This window comes from Ahaetulla prasina, chromosome 3, assembly GCF_028640845.1.
Source record: "Ahaetulla prasina isolate Xishuangbanna chromosome 3, ASM2864084v1, whole genome shotgun sequence".
In the NCBI taxonomy this organism is placed as follows: Eukaryota; Metazoa; Chordata; class Lepidosauria; order Squamata; family Colubridae; genus Ahaetulla; species Ahaetulla prasina.
The window spans coordinates 32,364,980-32,383,559 of record NC_080541.1 but is presented as its reverse complement, the minus strand read 5'-3'; positions in this window follow the sequence as shown (position 1 = coordinate 32,383,559).

The window sequence follows — 18,580 nt, the reverse complement described above, 5'->3', positions numbered from 1 at the left end:
CTGTGAGCGCGCGTGGTGCTTCTGCGCATGCGCAGAGCATCCGTGATGATGTCTGGGTGGGTAGGCGGAGCCTCATGCCGCCGCCACCACTACCAGTTCGCCTGAACCAGGGTGAATCAGTAGAAACCCACCACTGCTCTGGGGTTTATATCCCACCTGACCAAAGACCTGGGGAAAACCAGGTTTCCAAGGCCTTAGTAAAGGATTGGCAGGTTGGGGCAACCTGAGCCTATAAGCACTGAGGATGGCAGAACTGACTTTGGTTTATGTAAAGACCACTAGCAAACATGGATCCCTGGAAAACAAGATAGCATGAGAAACACTTGTTTTTCTTTAGTGTAAGAGAGAACAAAGGGGAAATATTCACTTTTAGAAATTATTATAGTTATTATAGTCTATAGCAATAATATAGACTATATATTGTGTAGAATTTATTTCCTAACCTGTTCTGTTTTGGGATTTCAAGATGCATACTCTTCCAGAGAACAAGCATAACTCCTAGATCAGGGGTGTCAAACTCAGGCCCTTGGGGCAGATCCGCGGGGTGTTTAGATCTGTCCCGCAGGCCACTTTGGAAACAGTAAAGGACCGGTCCATAGTGCCTGTGCCAGCAAAAATGGAGCTTGTGGGGGGCTGCATGCAGCCCTCATGAGCTCTATTTTTGGCTGTGATGGCCTCCTGCAGCCCTTTGCCAGCAAAAATGGAATTTGGAAGGGACACACGTGGTCCTCTCAAACTTCCTTTTTGCTGGCAGAGTGCTCAGGCCACCGCAGGTGCCCCCGACATGAGTGACATCGAGCTGGCCATGCTCAGCCTGGCCACAGTCCCCCGAGGTCACACACAATCCTGATGCAGCCCTCAGTGAAATCGAGTTTGATACCCCTAGATCAGGGGTGTCCAAACTATGGCCCGCGGGCCAACTGCGGCACGCGGGTCAGTTTTTTTTGGCCCGCAGCAAATTCTGGAAGTATAATTTAAAATGGCCCTTTAAGGCCACGGCTCAAGGCTCCTCCCATGGGCGGGAATAATGAAGGAGGGGCAGAGGAGGCGGCGGCGGGAAAGAGGCTGCTGGCTGTCCCTCCCCCCAGCAGTTCTACCCTCGCCTCCCTCGGGCCCCCATCGAGAAACAGGTGAGGAGGGGTTCTGTCCTCGCCTTCCTCGGGTGGGAATAACGAAGGGAGGGGGGGGAGGCGGCAGCAAGCGAAGAGGCTGCTGGCGTGCCCGCCCAGCAGCTCTGTCCTCGCCTTCCTCGGGTGGGAATAACGGCGAGGGGAGGCGGCAGCAAGCGAAGAGGCTGCTGGCCGTGCCCGGCCCAGCAGCTCTGTCCTCGCCTTCCTCGGGTGGGAATAACGAAGGGAGGGGGAGGCGGCAGCGCGAAGAGGCTGCTGGCGTGCCCGGCCCAGCAGCTCTGTCCTCGCCTTCCTCGGGTGGGAATAACGGCGGGAGGGGGAGGCGGCAGCAAGCGCTGAAGAGGCTGCTGGCCGTGCCCGGCCCAGCAGCTCTGTCCTCGCCTTCCTCGGGTGGGAATAACGGCGAGGGGGAGGCGGCAGCAAGCGAAGAGGCTGCTGGCCGTGCCCGGCCCAGCAGCTCTGTCTCGCCTTCCTCGGGTGGGAATAACGGCGGGAGGGGGAGGCGGCAGCAAGCGCTGAAGAGGCTGCTGGCGTGCCCGCCCAGCAGCTCTGTCCTCGCCTTCCTCGGGTGGGAATAACGGCGAGGGGGAGGCGGCAGCAAGCGAAGAGGCTGCTGGCCGTGCCCGCCCAGCAGCTCTGTCCTCGCCTTCCTCGGTGGGAATAACGAAGGGAGGGGGAGGCGGCAGCAAGTGCGAAGAGGCTGCTGGCCGTGCCCGGCCCAGCAGCTCTGTCCGCCTTCCTCGGGTGGGAATAACGGCGAGGGGGAGGCGGCAGCAAGCGCGAAGAGGCTGCTGGCCGTGCCCGCCCAGCAGCTCTGTCCTCGCCTTCCTCGGGTGGGAATAACGGCGAGGTGGGGAGGCGGCAGCGCGAAGAGGCTGCTGGCCGTGCCCGCCCAGCAGCTCTGTCCTCGCCTTCCTCGGGTGGGAATAAGGGAGGGGGAGGCGGCAGCAAGCGCGAAGAGGCTGCTGGCCGTGCCCGGCCCAGCAGCTCTGTCCTCGCCTTCCTCGGGTGGGAATAACGGCGAGGGGGAGGCGGCAGCAAGCGCGAAGAGGCTGCTGGCGTGCCCGCCCAGCAGCTCTGTCCTCGCCTTCCTCGGGTGGGAATAACGGGAGGGGGAGGCGGCAGCAAGCGCGAAGAGGCTGCTGGCCGTGCCCGCCCAGCAGCTCTGTCTCGCCTTCCTCGGGTGGGAATAACGAAGGAGGGGGGAGGCAGCAAGCGCGAAGAGGCTGCTGGCGTGCCCGCCCAGCAGCTCTGTCCTCGCCTTCCTCGGGTGGGAATAACGAAGGGAGGGGGAGGCGGCAGCAGCGCGAAGAGGCTGCTGGCGTGCCCGGCCCAGCAGCTCTGTCCTCGCCTTCCTCGGGTGGGAATAACGAAGGGAGGGGAGGCGGCAAGCGCGAAGAGGCTGCTGGCCGTGCCCGGCCCAGCAGCTCTGTCCTCGCCTTCCTCGGGTGGGAATAACGAAGGGAGGGGCGGCAGCAAGCGAAGAGGCTGCTGGCGTGCCCGGCCCAGCAGCTCTGTCCTCGCCTTCCTCGGGTGGGAATAACGAAGGGAGGGGCGGCAGCAAGCGCGAAGAGGCTGCTGGCGTGCCCGGCCCAGCAGCTCTGTCCTCGCCTTCCTCGGGTGGGAATAACGAAGGGAGGGGAGGCGGCAAGCGAAGAGGCTGCTGGCCGTGCCCGGCCCAGCAGCTCTGTCCTCGCCTTCCTCGGGTGGGAATAACGGCGAGGGGAGGCGGCAGCAAGCGCGAAGAGGCTGCTGGCCGTGCCCGGCCCAGCAGCTCTGTCCTCGCCTCGGGTGGGAATAACGGGAGGTGGGGAGGCGGCAGCAAGCGCGAAGAGGCTGCTGGCGTGCCCGCCCAGCAGCTCTGTCCTCGCCTCGGGTGGGAATAACGGGAGGTGGGGAGGCGGCAGCAAGCGCGAAGAGGCTGCTGGCCGTGCCCGGCCCAGCAGCTCTGTCCCCGCCTCGGGTGGGAATAACGGCGGGAGGTGGGGAGGCGGCAGCGCGAAGAGGCTGCTGGCCATGCCCGGCCCAGCAGCTCTGTCCTCGCCTTCCTCGGGTGGGAATAACGGGAGGTGGGGAGGCGGCAGCAGCGAAGAGGCTGCTGGCGTGCCCGGCCCAGCAGCTCTGTCCTCGCCTCGGGTGGGAATAACGGGAGGTGGGGAGGCGGCAAGCGAAGAGGCTGCTGGCGTGCCCGGCCCAGCAGCTCTGTCTCGCCTTCCTCGGGTGGGAATAACGAAGGAGGTGGGGAGGCGGCAGCGCGAAGAGGCTGCTGGCGTGCCCGGCCCAGCAGCTCTGTCCTCGCCTTCCTCGGGTGGGAATAACGGCGAGGGGGGAGGCGGCAGCAAGCGCGAAAGAGGCTGCTGGCCGTGCCCGGCCCAGCAGCTCTGTCCTCGCCTTCCTCGGGTGGGAATAACGAAGGAGGTGGGGAGGCAGCAAGCGCGAAGAGGCTGCTGGCCGTGCCCGGCCCAGCAGCTCTGTCCCCGCCTTCCTCGGGTGGGAATAACGAAGGGGGGGGGGAGGCGGCAGCAAGCGCGAAAGAGGCTGCTGGCCGTGCCCGGCCCAGCAGCTCTGTCCTCGCCTTCCTCGGTGGGAATAACGAAGGGGGGGGGGAGGCGGCAGCAAGCGCGAAGAGGCTGCTGGCCGTGCCCGCCCAGCAGCTCTGTCCTCGCCTTCCTCGGGTGGGAATAACGAAGGAGGTGGGGAGGCGGCAGCAAGCGCGAAGAGGCTGCTGGCCGTGCCCGCCCAGCAGCTCTGTCCCCGCCTTCCTCGGGTGGGAATAACGAAGGAGGTGGGGAGGCGGCAGCAAGCGAAGAGGCTGCTGGCGTGCCCGGCCCAGCAGCTCTGTCCTCGCCTTCCTCGGGTGGGAATAACGAAGGAGGTGGGGAGGCGGCAGCAAGCGAAGAGGCTGCTGGCGTGCCCGGCCCAGCAGCTCTGTCCTCGCCTTCCTCGGGTGGGAATAACGAAGGGAGGGGGGGGGCGGCAGCAAGCGGGAAAGAGGCTGCTGGCGTGCCCGGCCCAGCAGCTCTGTCTCGCCTTCCTCGGGTGGGAATAACGAAGGGAGGCGGCAGCAAGCGCGAAGAGGCTGCTGGCGTGCCCGCCCAGCAGCTCTGTCTCGCCTCGGGTGGGAATAACGAAGGGAGGGGGGGGGAGGCGGCAGCAAGCGCGAAAGAGGCTGCTGGCCGTGCCCGGCCCAGCAGCTCTGTCCTCGCCTTCCTCGGGTGGGAATAACGAAGGGAGGGGGGGGGAGGCGGCAGCAAGCGCGAAAGAGGCTGCTGGCCGTGCCCGGCCCAGCAGCTCTGTCCTCGCCTTCCTCGGGTGGGAATAACGAAGGGAGGGGGAGGCAGCAAGCGCGAAAGAGGCTGCTGGCCGTGCCCGGCCCAGCAGCTCTGTCCTCGCCTTCCTCGGGTGGGAATAACGAAGGGAGGGGGGGGGAGGCGGCAGCAAGCGCGAAAGAGGCTGCTGGCCGTGCCCGGCCCAGCAGCTCTGTCCTCGCCTTCCTCGGGCCGCCTGGTGAGGCTCCTCGCGCCTCCACCCCTTGGGCAGGGAATAACGAAGGGAGTTTCAAGTTCATACCAAATACAAAACAAAAGCCAAGATCAGGGGTGTCCAAACTTGGTCTCTTTGAGACTTGTGGACTTCAGTTCCCAGAGTTCCTCAGCCAGCTTTGCTGGCTGAGGGACTCTGGGAGTTGAAGTCCACAAGTCTTAAGGGACCAAGTTTGACACCCTGGCCAAGATGAATGAATATGAAACATTTTCCCCCCTTAATTGAAGATGATATCCACATATTGTTGCTTTTTAGTAGACTGACTGTATCCATCTGTATTGTAATGTCCCAGGTTTTCAGGCCTCTGATATAGTCTATTTACCACGAGTCACCAGAAATGGCAGCAATCAAGAAACGCAAGATAGCAAGTGAGTGTAGAAGATTTCAAACACGGTGGGAAAATGAATATTTCTTTAAAGAAATCAATGGAAAGTGTGTCTGTTTGATTTGCAATGAAGATGTTGCCGTGATGAAAGAGTATAATGTCCATCGGCACTATGAGACCAAGCATCAGAGCTACGATCGTACACAGGTGCCAAACGAGCACAGAAATTCAAGCAAATGGCAGCTAGCCTGCAAGCTCAACAACAGTTTTATTTCGTGCTAACAAAATACAGGAAAACGCCACAGCAGCAAGCTATGAAGTCGCAAAACTTATTGCCCAGCATGGCAAACCGTTCTCAGACGGTGATTTCATAAAGCAGTGCCTCATCAAAGTCACAGAAGTAATGTGCCCGGAAAAAGTGCAGGATTTCAACAACGTGACCTTATCCAGAAATACAGTGGTGCGGAGAATCGAGGACTTGTCAGCTAACCTGAAACTTCAGCTGAGAGAGAAAGCTTGTGCTTTTGATTTTTACTCGATAGCATGCGATGAGAGCACAGACGCCACAGACACCGCACAGCTTTTAATTTTTTTGCGGGGAGTCGATGATAATTTTTGCTGTACGGAGGAGCTGCTTGATATGATGAGCCTAAAAGGCACAACGACAGGTGGAAATATTTTTGACGCTGTGTCAGAGGCAGTTGAAAAGATGGGGCTTAAATGGGACAAGCTCTGTGGAGTAACAACGGATGGAGCTCCGCCATGACGGGTGAGCGCAAAGGAATGGCATCCATGGTGTGCGTCAAGGTAAAAGAGAGCGGAGGTGAGGCTGTTAGGATGCACTGTATAATCCACCAAGAAGCACTGTGTGCCAAGACTGTGCAGCTGGGCGATGTGATGAACACTGTTGTAAAAACTGTCAACATAATTCGAGCTAGAGGACTGTACCACAGGGAATTTCAAGCTTTCTTATCTGACATGGATGCTGAATACGGGGATGTACTCTACCACTCTGATGTGCGCTGGCTCAGCCGTGGCTCTGTTCTGCAGCGGTTTTATTCGCTGAGATCAGAAATCGACAATTTTTTGAAAGAGAAGGACCGACCTCTTCATGAACTGAGTGACCCTCTGTGGCTGGCAGACCTGGCATTTTTAGTTGATCTTACTCATCATCTGAATACACTGAACAAGAACCTACAAGGCAAAGAACAGCTGGTATCACACCTGTATGCGCACATGAAAGCCTTCTGTGTAAAGCTCCGCCTGTTTGAGACACAACTACGAAGCTTTAATGCTGTACACTTCCCTCGCTGTCTGAAATCAAGTCTGCTTTTCCAAAGGCAGACCTTTCTGCTAAAAAGGAGAAATATGTTTCTATAATTACATCTCTCGTGACAGAATTCAACCAGCGTTTTCAAGATTTTTCTGTCATTGTAAAACAAATCAAGCTGTTCTCGACCCCCTTCCTGGTGGATGCAGAAGAAGTGGAGGAGAGTCTGCAGTTAGAACTGATTGAAATGCAATGTGATGATTCTCTGAAGAGTCAACATCAGCTTCTCTCCCTCCCTGACTTCTATCAGAATTTGGATCATGCCAAGTTTCCTCTGATGAGACGCCATGCAAAAAGAATGATGAGCCTGTTCGGCTCAACATACATATGTGAACAAACATTTTCTCTGTTAAATCAGAACAAAAGCAGACTGAGATCCAGAATGACTGATAGCCATCTCTGTGAAGTCCTTCGTGTCTCAACCACCAAACTTTCTCCTGACATCCCAGCCATCCTTCAATCCAAAGGACAGCATCACTGCTCCCACTGAGAGCAATGTTCTTCACATTATAGGCGAGTTAGAAATACACACAGTAATCATGTGTCAATATGTTACCTCTTGTGTGTGGCCCGGGCCACACATGAATTTACTAGGCTTATATACTGTTTGTTGTCCAGTTGTGAAGCAGTTGTGAAATGAGTGATATGGTTGTTAAAAATGCTGCAATGGGCATAAATGTGAGGATGGTCATAAGTGTGAGGACTGGTCAAAAATTACTTTTTTTAGCCCTCTGAGTAGTTTCTATGCCCATAGCCACATCCACTCAGTCACATGAGCAGTTAGCCACGCCCACCAGTCACATGACCACCAAGCCACACCCCAAAATAAGCCACGCCCACCCCCCCCACCCCCCACCCCGTGGCCCGGGCCTTTGCTTATTTTTCTGTATTTGGCCCTCACTCAAAAAAGTTTGGACACCCCTGCCCTAGATCCTGTCAAATAACACTGCTGTAAAGATGGGACCTGGCCATGCCATTTCTGACAGATCTTGCCAGATTGGAAGAAGAACTGGGAGACAGGTGGTCCTTTAGATTGCCAGCCCTTATACCATGAAGAGCTTTAAAGAAACAATCAGCACCTTGAATTGAACCCTGAAGGGTTTTTTTGGGGTAAGTTATTATCCTTATCATTTGCTGATTTCAAAATTTGGAGGATACTTATGAGTCCGTAGCATGCAGAGAGTATTTTCAACCAATCATTATTCAATTCATGCTACCAAATAGGTAAGCATAGAAAAAGCTAACCAATACATTCTGATATTTCAGTGGACCAATTTACTGAAATTCTACTGCTCTATGAATTAACAACTCTTTTGACCTTTTTTCTCAACTAAAAAAGCAAATTACTTCTACTGGTCCCACAGATGTTCACAGTTCTTGTTTAGTAATATCTGGCCTGCCCCTCACCATTCCCCTAGCTCTGAAAATTGTGAATTATCATCAGAATTAAGTGTTGCTTAATTTAGATAACATGCAACGCTTAGAGTTCTTGTTCAATAGGATCCAATGGGAAACCAGGGGTGGTTTCAAAGCATATACAATTCATGTACAAGCATGAATTAAGTCACACTGGGGGGAGGGACTTCAAAAAATTGTAATGAAAACAATTCAATTCAAACCTTTATTGTCAGAGTACAACATGTATACTATGAGATTGGCTGAGCCTCCCTTCGTGCACCCACCCACCCCAACACAATACGACTCAAACCAAAGGCTATTGCTACGAATTATAAAGCTGAAAGACATGAACAAGAATTACAACAGAATTATCTGTATCAACACAAATCATAATTAATTGCAAGATTGAAATCAATCAATACAGTCTGAAAGTGAACCCTGAGTGGTTGTAATTAGCACTTCCCATTTTAATTACCTGCTTGCAAAACAGAATCCTCATTACTAGGGGTGAGTAGAACATATTAAACCTGAAAATGGCCTTAATTTTAAAAAGGTTGGCCTTTACATTTATGCATATGAAGTTTGTATAAAATATGATAGAGTTCACGCAAATCAAAAATAACCACATACCGCACATACATTCATCCATCCCCTCAGAGGTTCTATGTAACACCTGAAATATGTTGGATATTTATTAATATATATGCGTAAAGTTCAGTTTCTATAGCTATCAATTTGTAAATGTACCTATTTGTAAATGTCTCTGGGCAACTTACAAGGTTAAAACAATAGAATAATATAGAAACAGCCCTGATGGGGGAAGGGACACAACCACTAATAATAATTATTACATGTGGGTTCACATGATATCTTGGGCCACTGCCTGAGGGAAAAGCCATTGCCACCCAATGGAGATACGTTAATCCTAGTCATTCCCAAATGCCCCGCTAAAGAGCCATGCTTTAAAGACTATATGGAACTACAACAAGGGGTCGGTCCAGATATCAGAGGCAAATTGTTTTTATCATAGATGGGAGGCATTGCTATAAAGGCTAGGGTTAAGAGGTTAATAATTGGTGAGGTGCCCCTTGAAAGATAGGTCATGACAGAAGGAACTACCAAGATACTACCTCCTAATCCTAACCAGGAAGAAAGGCCAGAATATATAGACTGAAACAACTCCTCCTAGGAAAAGATGTTTGAGATCTCAGCCTGTCACTCTATGGGCTCAGCCATTCTGCTAATAAATGTATATCAAGCTTTCAGTGAAGGAGAGGGCTCAAGCAATTGATGAAGATACTCTCAACCAGAACCCTGCTATTACAAAAAGAGCTGCCAATAACAATTTAGCAGCCTCACGAGGCCCAACCCCCATGCCCCATTTTGGGCCTGGAAAGCCTCCTGTACCAACCTGGAAGCCAAAACAGGGTGCAGGGGAGCCGCGTGAGGCCCCCCATGCCCTGTTTTGGGTCTGGAAAGCCTCCTGCACCAACCTGCACCCTCCCTGCATGCTCCCCGCCCCCCACGCATGCGCTCATGTGTCCCCTACATGCACCTTGCCCCCCTGCGCATGCACGACAGAGACCCAAAGAGCAGCTGGCTGGTGAGATGCATGTACATGGGTGGTGGAGCTGGGCTGGGGCAATGGCTGGCATGTTCACAGAGAGGGCTCTGTGTGCCACCTGTGGTACGTGTGCTATAGGTTCACCATTATGGGCTTAAAGCAATGTTTCTCAACCTCAGCAACTTGAAGATGTGTGGACTTCAACTCCCAGAATCCCCCCTATCCAAATCTTAGAATGATCCCTTGATCTTGATTTTTATTTCATCTACTTTGTCTTGCTTTATTTCATTTCATTCTCCTTTGTTCTTATATGTGTAAATTTGAATTGGTAGGTCTATATGGCCACTTTATTGCTCTTCTTGTATTTGAGTCTGCTTTTATAGGTTGCCTTAATGTAGTAACTACTTTCCTGGCCCTTGATTGTAAATGAAGAAATGCACTTCAATTAATTAGATTAAATGGAATTAATGTTTAATTAACAATAAGTTAAATGTAAAAAATAATGTTACTTTAATTCTGATTTTTGGCACTGTTTAAGAATGTGTCCAACTCTCCATTCAATGCCCTTGGAATATCTATGTTGTGCAATATAATAAGCACCCATGCCTTGGTATCTGAGGCCTTCATGATGGTCAATAGTTTTTCAAATCCTGCCCGCTGACAATTAAAATAAGAGATCTAGAAGTAATAATAGGTAATGGACTTGACTTTTCAACTCTCAGGATTTTCTATTCAAACCCATTAGTAATCTAACACTGACTTAAAGCAGCTTTCAGTACAGTAGCTGTACAATTGATTCTACCAGTTGCCCTGAGGTTGGTAGAGTCAGACTGTAGACAATATGGTTGTGTCAATGAATCCTGGAACAATTTTGAAAATTAATAGCAGAGGCTGACATTGAAGTAGCTCTATAAACACAATATTGTTTGATTTCTAGACTATTCAGCAGTCTCATGTATCTGAAAGGCTTAAAACAAAACAAAGCAGATTCAATAGCAAGAGAATATACAATATCTTACACACACTGATCATAATTCAGGTAAATATAATTGTCAGAAGGTTAGATTGCAATGCACTTTTACACAGGGATTTAGGACAATTTACTTATTTGTTTTTAATTAATCATATTTGTATAGACACCCATTTCATAATCATATAATTAAAATCAAATAATATCCATAATTCATTCTGGAAAAAATAACCCTTCATTGAGTTATTTTGGCAGGGAATGTAAGTTTACATTTTATTCATGTTTTTAAACCAATTCCATACAATATTTTGTAAAAAAAAAAAAAAGGACTTTTTTAACGATGAGTCTGCATTATAAAATTTCGTAGGTCAGGGAGAAACGCTCAGACTGGCAGTCTGGTTCTGATTCTAAGTTAATAATAAAGCGTTCCATGGCATAGGGCCAGGTTATTTACAGGACCGCCTACTGCCACCGATCGCCTCCCACCGACCCGTACGCTCTCACAGAGTGGGAGTCCTTAGGGTGCTGTCCACCAGGCAGTGCCGACTGGCGACACCCAGAGGAAGGGCTTTCTCTGTGGGGGCTCCCACCCTCTGGAACGAGCTTCCCCCAGGGCTTCGTCAACTTCCTGACCTCCGAACTTTCCGCCGCGAGCTTAAGACACATCTATTTATTTGCGCAGGGCTAGCCTAGGGTTTTAGTTTTTAAATTTAGTTTTTAATGGGGTTTTATATTATTTTATTCTAGTGATATTTTTAATTCGGTCTAATTAATAAGTTTTTTAATTGTTGTTTTTACCTGTATTATTTGCATGTTTTTATCTGGCTGTGAACTGCCCTGAGTCCTTCGGGAGATAGGGCGGTATAAAAATTCGAATAAATAAATAAATAAATAAATAATAAGCAGGCCATCAATTTTACTGCTTGTGACTTCTTTGCAATTTTGAATCTATGGAGATGTGCATATGATAAACTAATAGGAGCTGAGAATATTCATTCAGAGATTGGAAGAATATGAGTTCCAGCATGCAGGACATGGGATAATGCAGGGGTTGCCAACCTGTGGGCCATGACCTATTTGCAACCAGGCCACATAAGTGGTGGGCCGGTGTGCACACATGCCTGCATGCAACCCCACTCACGCAAGAGGCGGGCATTGGCGTTCACAATCCCATTCACACAAATGAAGCTGTGCGCTCACATGTGCACATGTGCACTTATTTATTTATTTTATTTTATTTATTTTATTAGATTTTTATACCGCCCTTCTCCCGAAGGACTCAGGGCGGTGTACAGCCAAATAATAAAAACCCCACAATATACACCTTAAAACAAACTTAAAACCAAGCATATTACATAAATGGCCGAAATTTAAGAATTTAAAACCCTAAAATGCATAAAAATCCCAATTAAAATTTAATAAAACTTTCAAGTCCCGCTTGAATAAATAAATGCGTTTTCAGCTCACGGCGAAAGGTCCGAAGATCAGGCAATTGGCGTAAACTCTTGCCCTCTTCACTTGCCCTTTGCACAACTCTTCACTTGCCCTTTGCACAAAATCATCCCCTCTCCATCCCTACCCATGCCTGCTGGGCTACCACCCATGGAAAGTTGGGGAATGCTGGAATAATGGATTCAACTTAAAAGGAAGGCAGATTGGAAAACAAGACCAATCCTGCCAGTAAAAGAGCAGCACTTTAACCAGAGAAGTGGTGAACACTTCTTTGGATGTGTTCCAACAGACACCAGATAGTCATATGTCTTGAACACTTTCATCTGGATTCCTACATTAAACAAACTGTTGGCCTTATTGGCCTACATGGCGCTTTCCAATTTCATGATGTTAGGAAAACTTCGCATATGACTCTTAGAGACCTTCAAGAGTGGCGACTAGTTGTTATGGTTAAACTGAAAGGAGATAAAATATATTACTCTAGTTTTTCTTCCAGTTTGACCTACTTCTTTGTCCTCACCTGGTTCTGCTCTCAAGGAATGCAGCCCACAGCTGATTATTCAAAGGCCAAATATCATGCATTTTTGTAACAAGCAAACCCATAGAAATTGAAGGACTTGACTCTACTCCAAATTCTCAACTATGATACTGCTAGCTGAAAATTCTGAAAGTTTAAGTATACATATCTGTTTTTTAATGGAACAAATACATCAATGAAAACTAATACAAACTAAAAAAGAATTAAAGAATTAAAAGGTACAGAAAATAAAATAGAAAAAGAAAGAAGAAAGAAAAAATAAGAATATAGCGAAGAAGAAAAAGAAATATATAAGGTGACTTCTTACTTTCACCACAAGTATAAACAATTTTAATAATGTATTGTCTTACCTTAAAATAATAACCAACGATAAGTATGATTCCTCTTATACTTCACCCCCAGGCTCTGTGTTCCTTCTCCTTCACTTTGTTTGTTATTTGTTTATTCCTTTTAATTACTGAAATACCAGCCAGTTTCTTTTGTATGCCATGGTAGCACCTTTTTCCATGTCCCTCTACTAGCTTCTTGTTTTTAATCCAAACAAAATCTTGTCAAGTAAAACTTGTTACTCTTCCACTTCATCTTTTAAACCTAGTCTAAGCACTCACTTAAAATTATCTTCTGGTTCAATTGTTCAAAAACATCTTTCAATTTGTCCAATGTTAGAACATTTTGCCTCATTTTGTAAATGTAAAGTGTGTTCTTTAATTGTAATCTTCAGTTCTCTCTAGTGTCATTTTTTTAAAATCTTACTTTATCCTGTTTTTTAAAAAAGTTCAAAACAAAAGCATTTTTTTCCACAGGAAGTATTCTTATATCGAAATCGAAATCTTATTTCAAATTTATCTGGATCCTTAGCCCAAGTGTAACTTTCTAAAATCAACGCTTCAATCAGTCTTTTGCTATTTTTTTCCAAAAAAACAAAAAAATGAGTTGTATTTAAATTTTATAAACTTGTATTGAAAATTTCTTATACTGTGGATTGAAGGAAACTTACCCAATGCTATAAAACATGTTGACCCAAAAGTTCTTAATATCCTAAAAGCAGTTAGTAGGGAATTTCTGAAGTGGTTACAAAAGGAAGTATGTAAATGCAGGGTCCTCCTTTTAAAGATGTCAGTCAGTCCTAGTCAAGGAGTGAGTCCAAGACTCAACAACATGAATGTATTTCCTTGAAAAGCTGCCATTTCTGGTTATTTGTCCCAGGCCTAGTAGTTATCATTGTTTTGTTCATCAGCCAAATCCCATAATTTGCTAATGTATTTCTGGAAGCTTGTATGGAGAGATATTATCTTTATTATGAATTGTGACATTCTGGAAATTGAACATTTAAGCATTAGGACCTAGGCTATTTGGATTAAAGCCTATGGCAAAGTTTAGCTGCATCTGGATTTCATTCTGCTACATCTCATGTTGTACTCACACAACAGCCATGCCTGGTTTGCACCCTTACTGACCCAACTTGTATCCTGTTCATATGAATCCTTCCTTCACAGAGAGTAAGAGCAGTATTCAAAGACACCATTTAAATGATGCACCAGGATGATGCAAATCTCTAATGGTTCCCTCTGGGTCAGGGGTCTCCAACCTTGGCAACTTTAAGACTTGTGGACTTCAACTCCCAGAGTTCCTCAGCAAGCTGGCTGAGGAACTCTGGGAGTTGAAGTCCACAAGTCTTAAGGTTGCCAAGATTGGAAACCCCTGCTCTGTGTGACTTAAATGTAAATTTTCTGCTAGATAGGGATAGAACAAACTTTTAAATGGATTTTTTTAAAACATATGAATAGTGTCGATTTGTCTCATAATTGTAGAGCTGTTTCCATAAAGATACCATCAGCAGTCACTAATTGTACCTCCAAAACTCATTACATTATATGATTGCATTTTTAATTAGAAGTACAGATGGCAGCTCATTTATTACTCTTCTATGGAGGTCTCTTGCTAGGAAGGAAATTCTCCCTCCTCCTTTCTCTTTTAAATAAGACTACTATATGATTATCGGAGAAGAACTTGGGCTCATGAAAAGAAGAAAAGATAATCGATAACTTACATGTCAAATGCACTATTAAGTTGGTTTCTCTGATTCCAGAAAAAAAGAGCGTAGGACACTTTTAGTTTCCTGGCATTTACGTCACAATTGTCTGCTGTGGGAGAATGAGTCAGAAATGTAAGTTGCTACTGAAAATAAGATCATTAAAGAAAAAAGAAATGCTTGAAAAGAAACCCACCAAAAGGTCAGCAGCAAATCTAGAACTGCAGCAAAAAAGGATGCAAAGAAAAACAAGGAAGATGCTGTTTAACGATGGCCCACACGTGATATTTTCATTAAGGGCTCAGAAATTATATATCATAATAAAAATAGATTTTTGCCGTCATCATGCAGTGATACAAAGGTGACCATTTTTGGCTGGCTTAATTACTTATGACTTTTCACATCATCTTCAAGACTACAAGGATAGACAAGAGGAACAATACAGCCAGTCTTTGCCAGCACTTCGTAGCAATAATTATAATAGCAAATGGCCATCAATTCCATTTTTGCTATTGTTTCTATTCATTTTTCTTCTCATAAATGATATCAAGAAATCCACCTTTGGACTAAAATTTGAATTTCTACTCACTTTCAATTTTTCTCCACACTCAATGGGCATCCAAGGCAATTTGCTTTTTAAAACCATCATTCGTGTAGCAGTTACCTTAATTAAATTTTAAAAATCATTTTTAAATGATTGTAATTGTTGTTCAGATACTGGTTATGGCCTTCATCTGTTTCTCCACCTTCATCATCTTCTCCTTTGGGCTATTGTATGGCATGGCCATGCCCATTCTGATATTGCCATAGTGGAGATCTTATAAAGTTGACCTATTGGATTCTTGGTGTCCTCTGAGTTTCTTTTTCCTATATTCTGCTATTCTTACAGGCAGAACTCTCCATTAGTTGCCTTCCAGATGCATTGGAACATCAATTTTCAGAATTCTCATGCAGCGTAGCTGAGGATTCTGGAAGTTGTCATCCCACTGCATCTACAGAATATCAAGTTGGGAAGCCTGTCTTAATGCAGGTCATACCATGCAAGTAAGACCTAGTGGGATCACAAAATAAACAAAGTACTAAACAAACAATTGGCATTGACAAAACTACTATCAGTCAATTGCAAAAGGCAGCTTTATTTGGAATAGTTTACATCCTATGATGATACCTTTAAAACTATTGAACAATAACATCTGCCTATCCTAGGTTCTTGGGAAGGATTGAATAGATGGATAAAAATGCCAAATTCAATCTAAGCATCTGACTGACTTTGTGATGAACTGTTATAATGATAATTCTGGATTATCGAATACAAACTAATAAATCTTGGCTCATAACACAACATATTTAACTGTGGCTGAAAAGAAACTGTGGCTAATTGATGTGGCAATACTAGGGGATAGTAGAATAGAAGACAAAGAATTGGAGATGATCACAAAGTATCAAAGTTTAAAGATTATGGCATAAACCAGTCTTGGTAATCCCAGTAGTTATTGGCACACTGGGTGCCACGCCAAAAAATCCTGGACAACATTTAGAAAATCTTCACATTGACAAAATGTCCACACTGCTTGGATCCACACATATACTAGGCCAATATATAAAGACATCCTAGGTTCTTGGAAGAACTCAATGCATATGAAGGTCTGGCAGCTGTGATTTCATATTGCTATGTATATAGTAACATCCCAGGTCCTTGGAAAGGACTCAATAGATGGACAAATGCCAAATCCAGTCTGAACCTCTGATGACTATGCAATGAAAAATAATAATAATAAACCCAACCTATCCCCACATGACATTAGATCTAGGAGCAATAGTCCTGAGCATCTCAATGAGTCAACAGTGCCAAAAATGGATGGGACCATTCCTTTTTATTTATTTATTCAATTTCCATAGCCATCCAACTAAGTGACTCTCTGCTGTTTATTTTCTAATCCTTTTTTCTGTACTATTTCCAATCTCACTATCATTCTTCCTGCTGTACTCTTAGAAAAGAACTAGATCACTCTGTAGCAGAAATCTAAATTCTTGGCCATTATTTGTAATAATACCCTGAGGGGTGAACTTCCAGGCCCACAAATAGTCTTTATATAAACAAAAAGGAATACACACACACACACACACACACACACACACACACACACACACAAATAAATACTATCATGTTGAAATAAACGTAACTTTGGTAATGGCTTCGAGACATAAAAAGCTACAGCATGAAAAAAAACAGTGCAACAGAACAGTGCAGTGTGTTTGAACCTTTTTTCAATAATATAATTAGAAAGGAAATTACATATTATGGAATGTAGGTTCTGTCACCTATAAGAGCAAATTGGGTAAAAAAAAATGGATTCCCATCTGCATTGTCCTGATCCTGTTTCAGATAAATGGCCTTATTTGCTAAGCTTATTTTTAGCTTTCCCGTATTGCAACAATGAGAATTGTACTGAAAAGGAGAATGATAACAATTCATTCTTTCTTTTTTCATCTGTGATGCATTTGAATTTATCAGAAAAAGCAGTAAAAATGAGATATTTCAGGTGACATTTCTAGTTGTTCGAGAGGTCAGCTCCAGAGAATATCACATATTGGAACAATTTCTTGCCATCCATTTTTAAAGAAGCAACCAGGAAACTAAAAAACAAAACAAAAACCAAAACAGTTCATGCGCTATTTTCAAATCAATTCCCAGATGTGTCCGGGCCTGCCATATTCCATTCTAGCTTGAGCTACTGTGCCGTTAATCTGTTTCAGGATGTTCCAGCAGCCATACACTGGAGACAACTTCCCTCAAATTTAGATTGTTTCCATCCATGCAGAGTTTTAAAGGAAAAACAATTAATAAATCATTTACCTTTTTTACAGGTCTTAATTCCACTTTTCAGTAATAGTGAACGCACATGCAGTTGCCCAGAGCTCTCTTCATATCCACCCCATCCACGCCCAGGCTAGATACGATGCCTTTTTTAGCTGAAAGCAAACCATAAAAGCAGAGAAGTTGCTTAGTTTTCATAACTTTCCTATATGAAAGAGGAGCTGCTGCTGAGCGGGAGGGGGAAGAAAGCTGGAGACCAAAGGAAAATCTTCTGGGAAGAGGAGGTGAAATGTAACTATAATGGTTGATGAAACAATATGGATTCTAGGCAGTGTTGGCTGTTGAAGGTATGCAGTTTCCAGGAAAGCCTAACACAAGCCTTTCAATGCAAGTGAAGGAATAAGAGGACCAATTTAAGGCAAATCTATCAAATGCAGAAAGCTTCTGTAGAACGACAAAGAAGGCAAGATGAGAGATAATGGTTTGTTCCTAGTCAGAGAAAGAGAGGGACACCTGAGAGAGAAAATAATTAATCCCTTACATATATCTAAGTAACAATGTTCATACTTAGTCAACACTCTAGAATTGCAAAAAAAAGATGATTTGACTTTGCTAGTAGAAAAATAGTCTTGCATAGAAATGTTTTGCAATTGTATATCAATCAAGTCTCTGTTGACTTTTCTTTTTTATTATTTTTAAGGATTTATAGTCACATCAGCTCTTACCAGTAAGTAAGGTGACGAACCGTCCTCCTTTAGGGAGGACAGTCCTTCTTTTGTAAGTTCTGTCCTCTCTCAAAAAGTGTCCTCCTACATGTCCTCTTTTTGGAAGACTAATCTGTAAATCTCCATATTCGATCGATGCCGATCCGATCCGTTGTATGTGATGTGACATATTTGTATTTGACGATTCATCAAGGCTCGGTACAGTGCAGCAAAATGTGATTATGAGATGCATGCGCTTCACACAGGAAAATTGTTTTGGGAGAGTGCATCGCGCGCAAGAGTGCACTGCGCACAAGTGGCTTTGTTTACTTCTTACCGAAACACAACATGGCACACACGCACTCATTAGACTCACTTCTTTCTCAGTGAATATTTAATCATATACAGGTGAGCGCAATAATTCACATTTTATTAATTCATTATCTATTTAATAATTTCCAAATATGTATAATTTTATTTACAAGTTTATTTATTCAATGGAAAAGTACTCATTTAAATAATAATTAATAGGCATGTAAGCATAATTACAATATAAAATGTTATTTATTTTATTTATTTATTTATTTATTATTTAAATTTGTATACCGCCCTTCTCCCGAAGGACTCAGGGCGGTTCACAGCCAAGTAAAAATACACAATACACTATAAATACAATTAAAATACAATTAAAAAACTTATTAAATTGGCCACAATTAAAATTTGGAGATAAAACCCATTAAAAACCCATAACTTAAAAAACTAACCCAGTCCAGCGC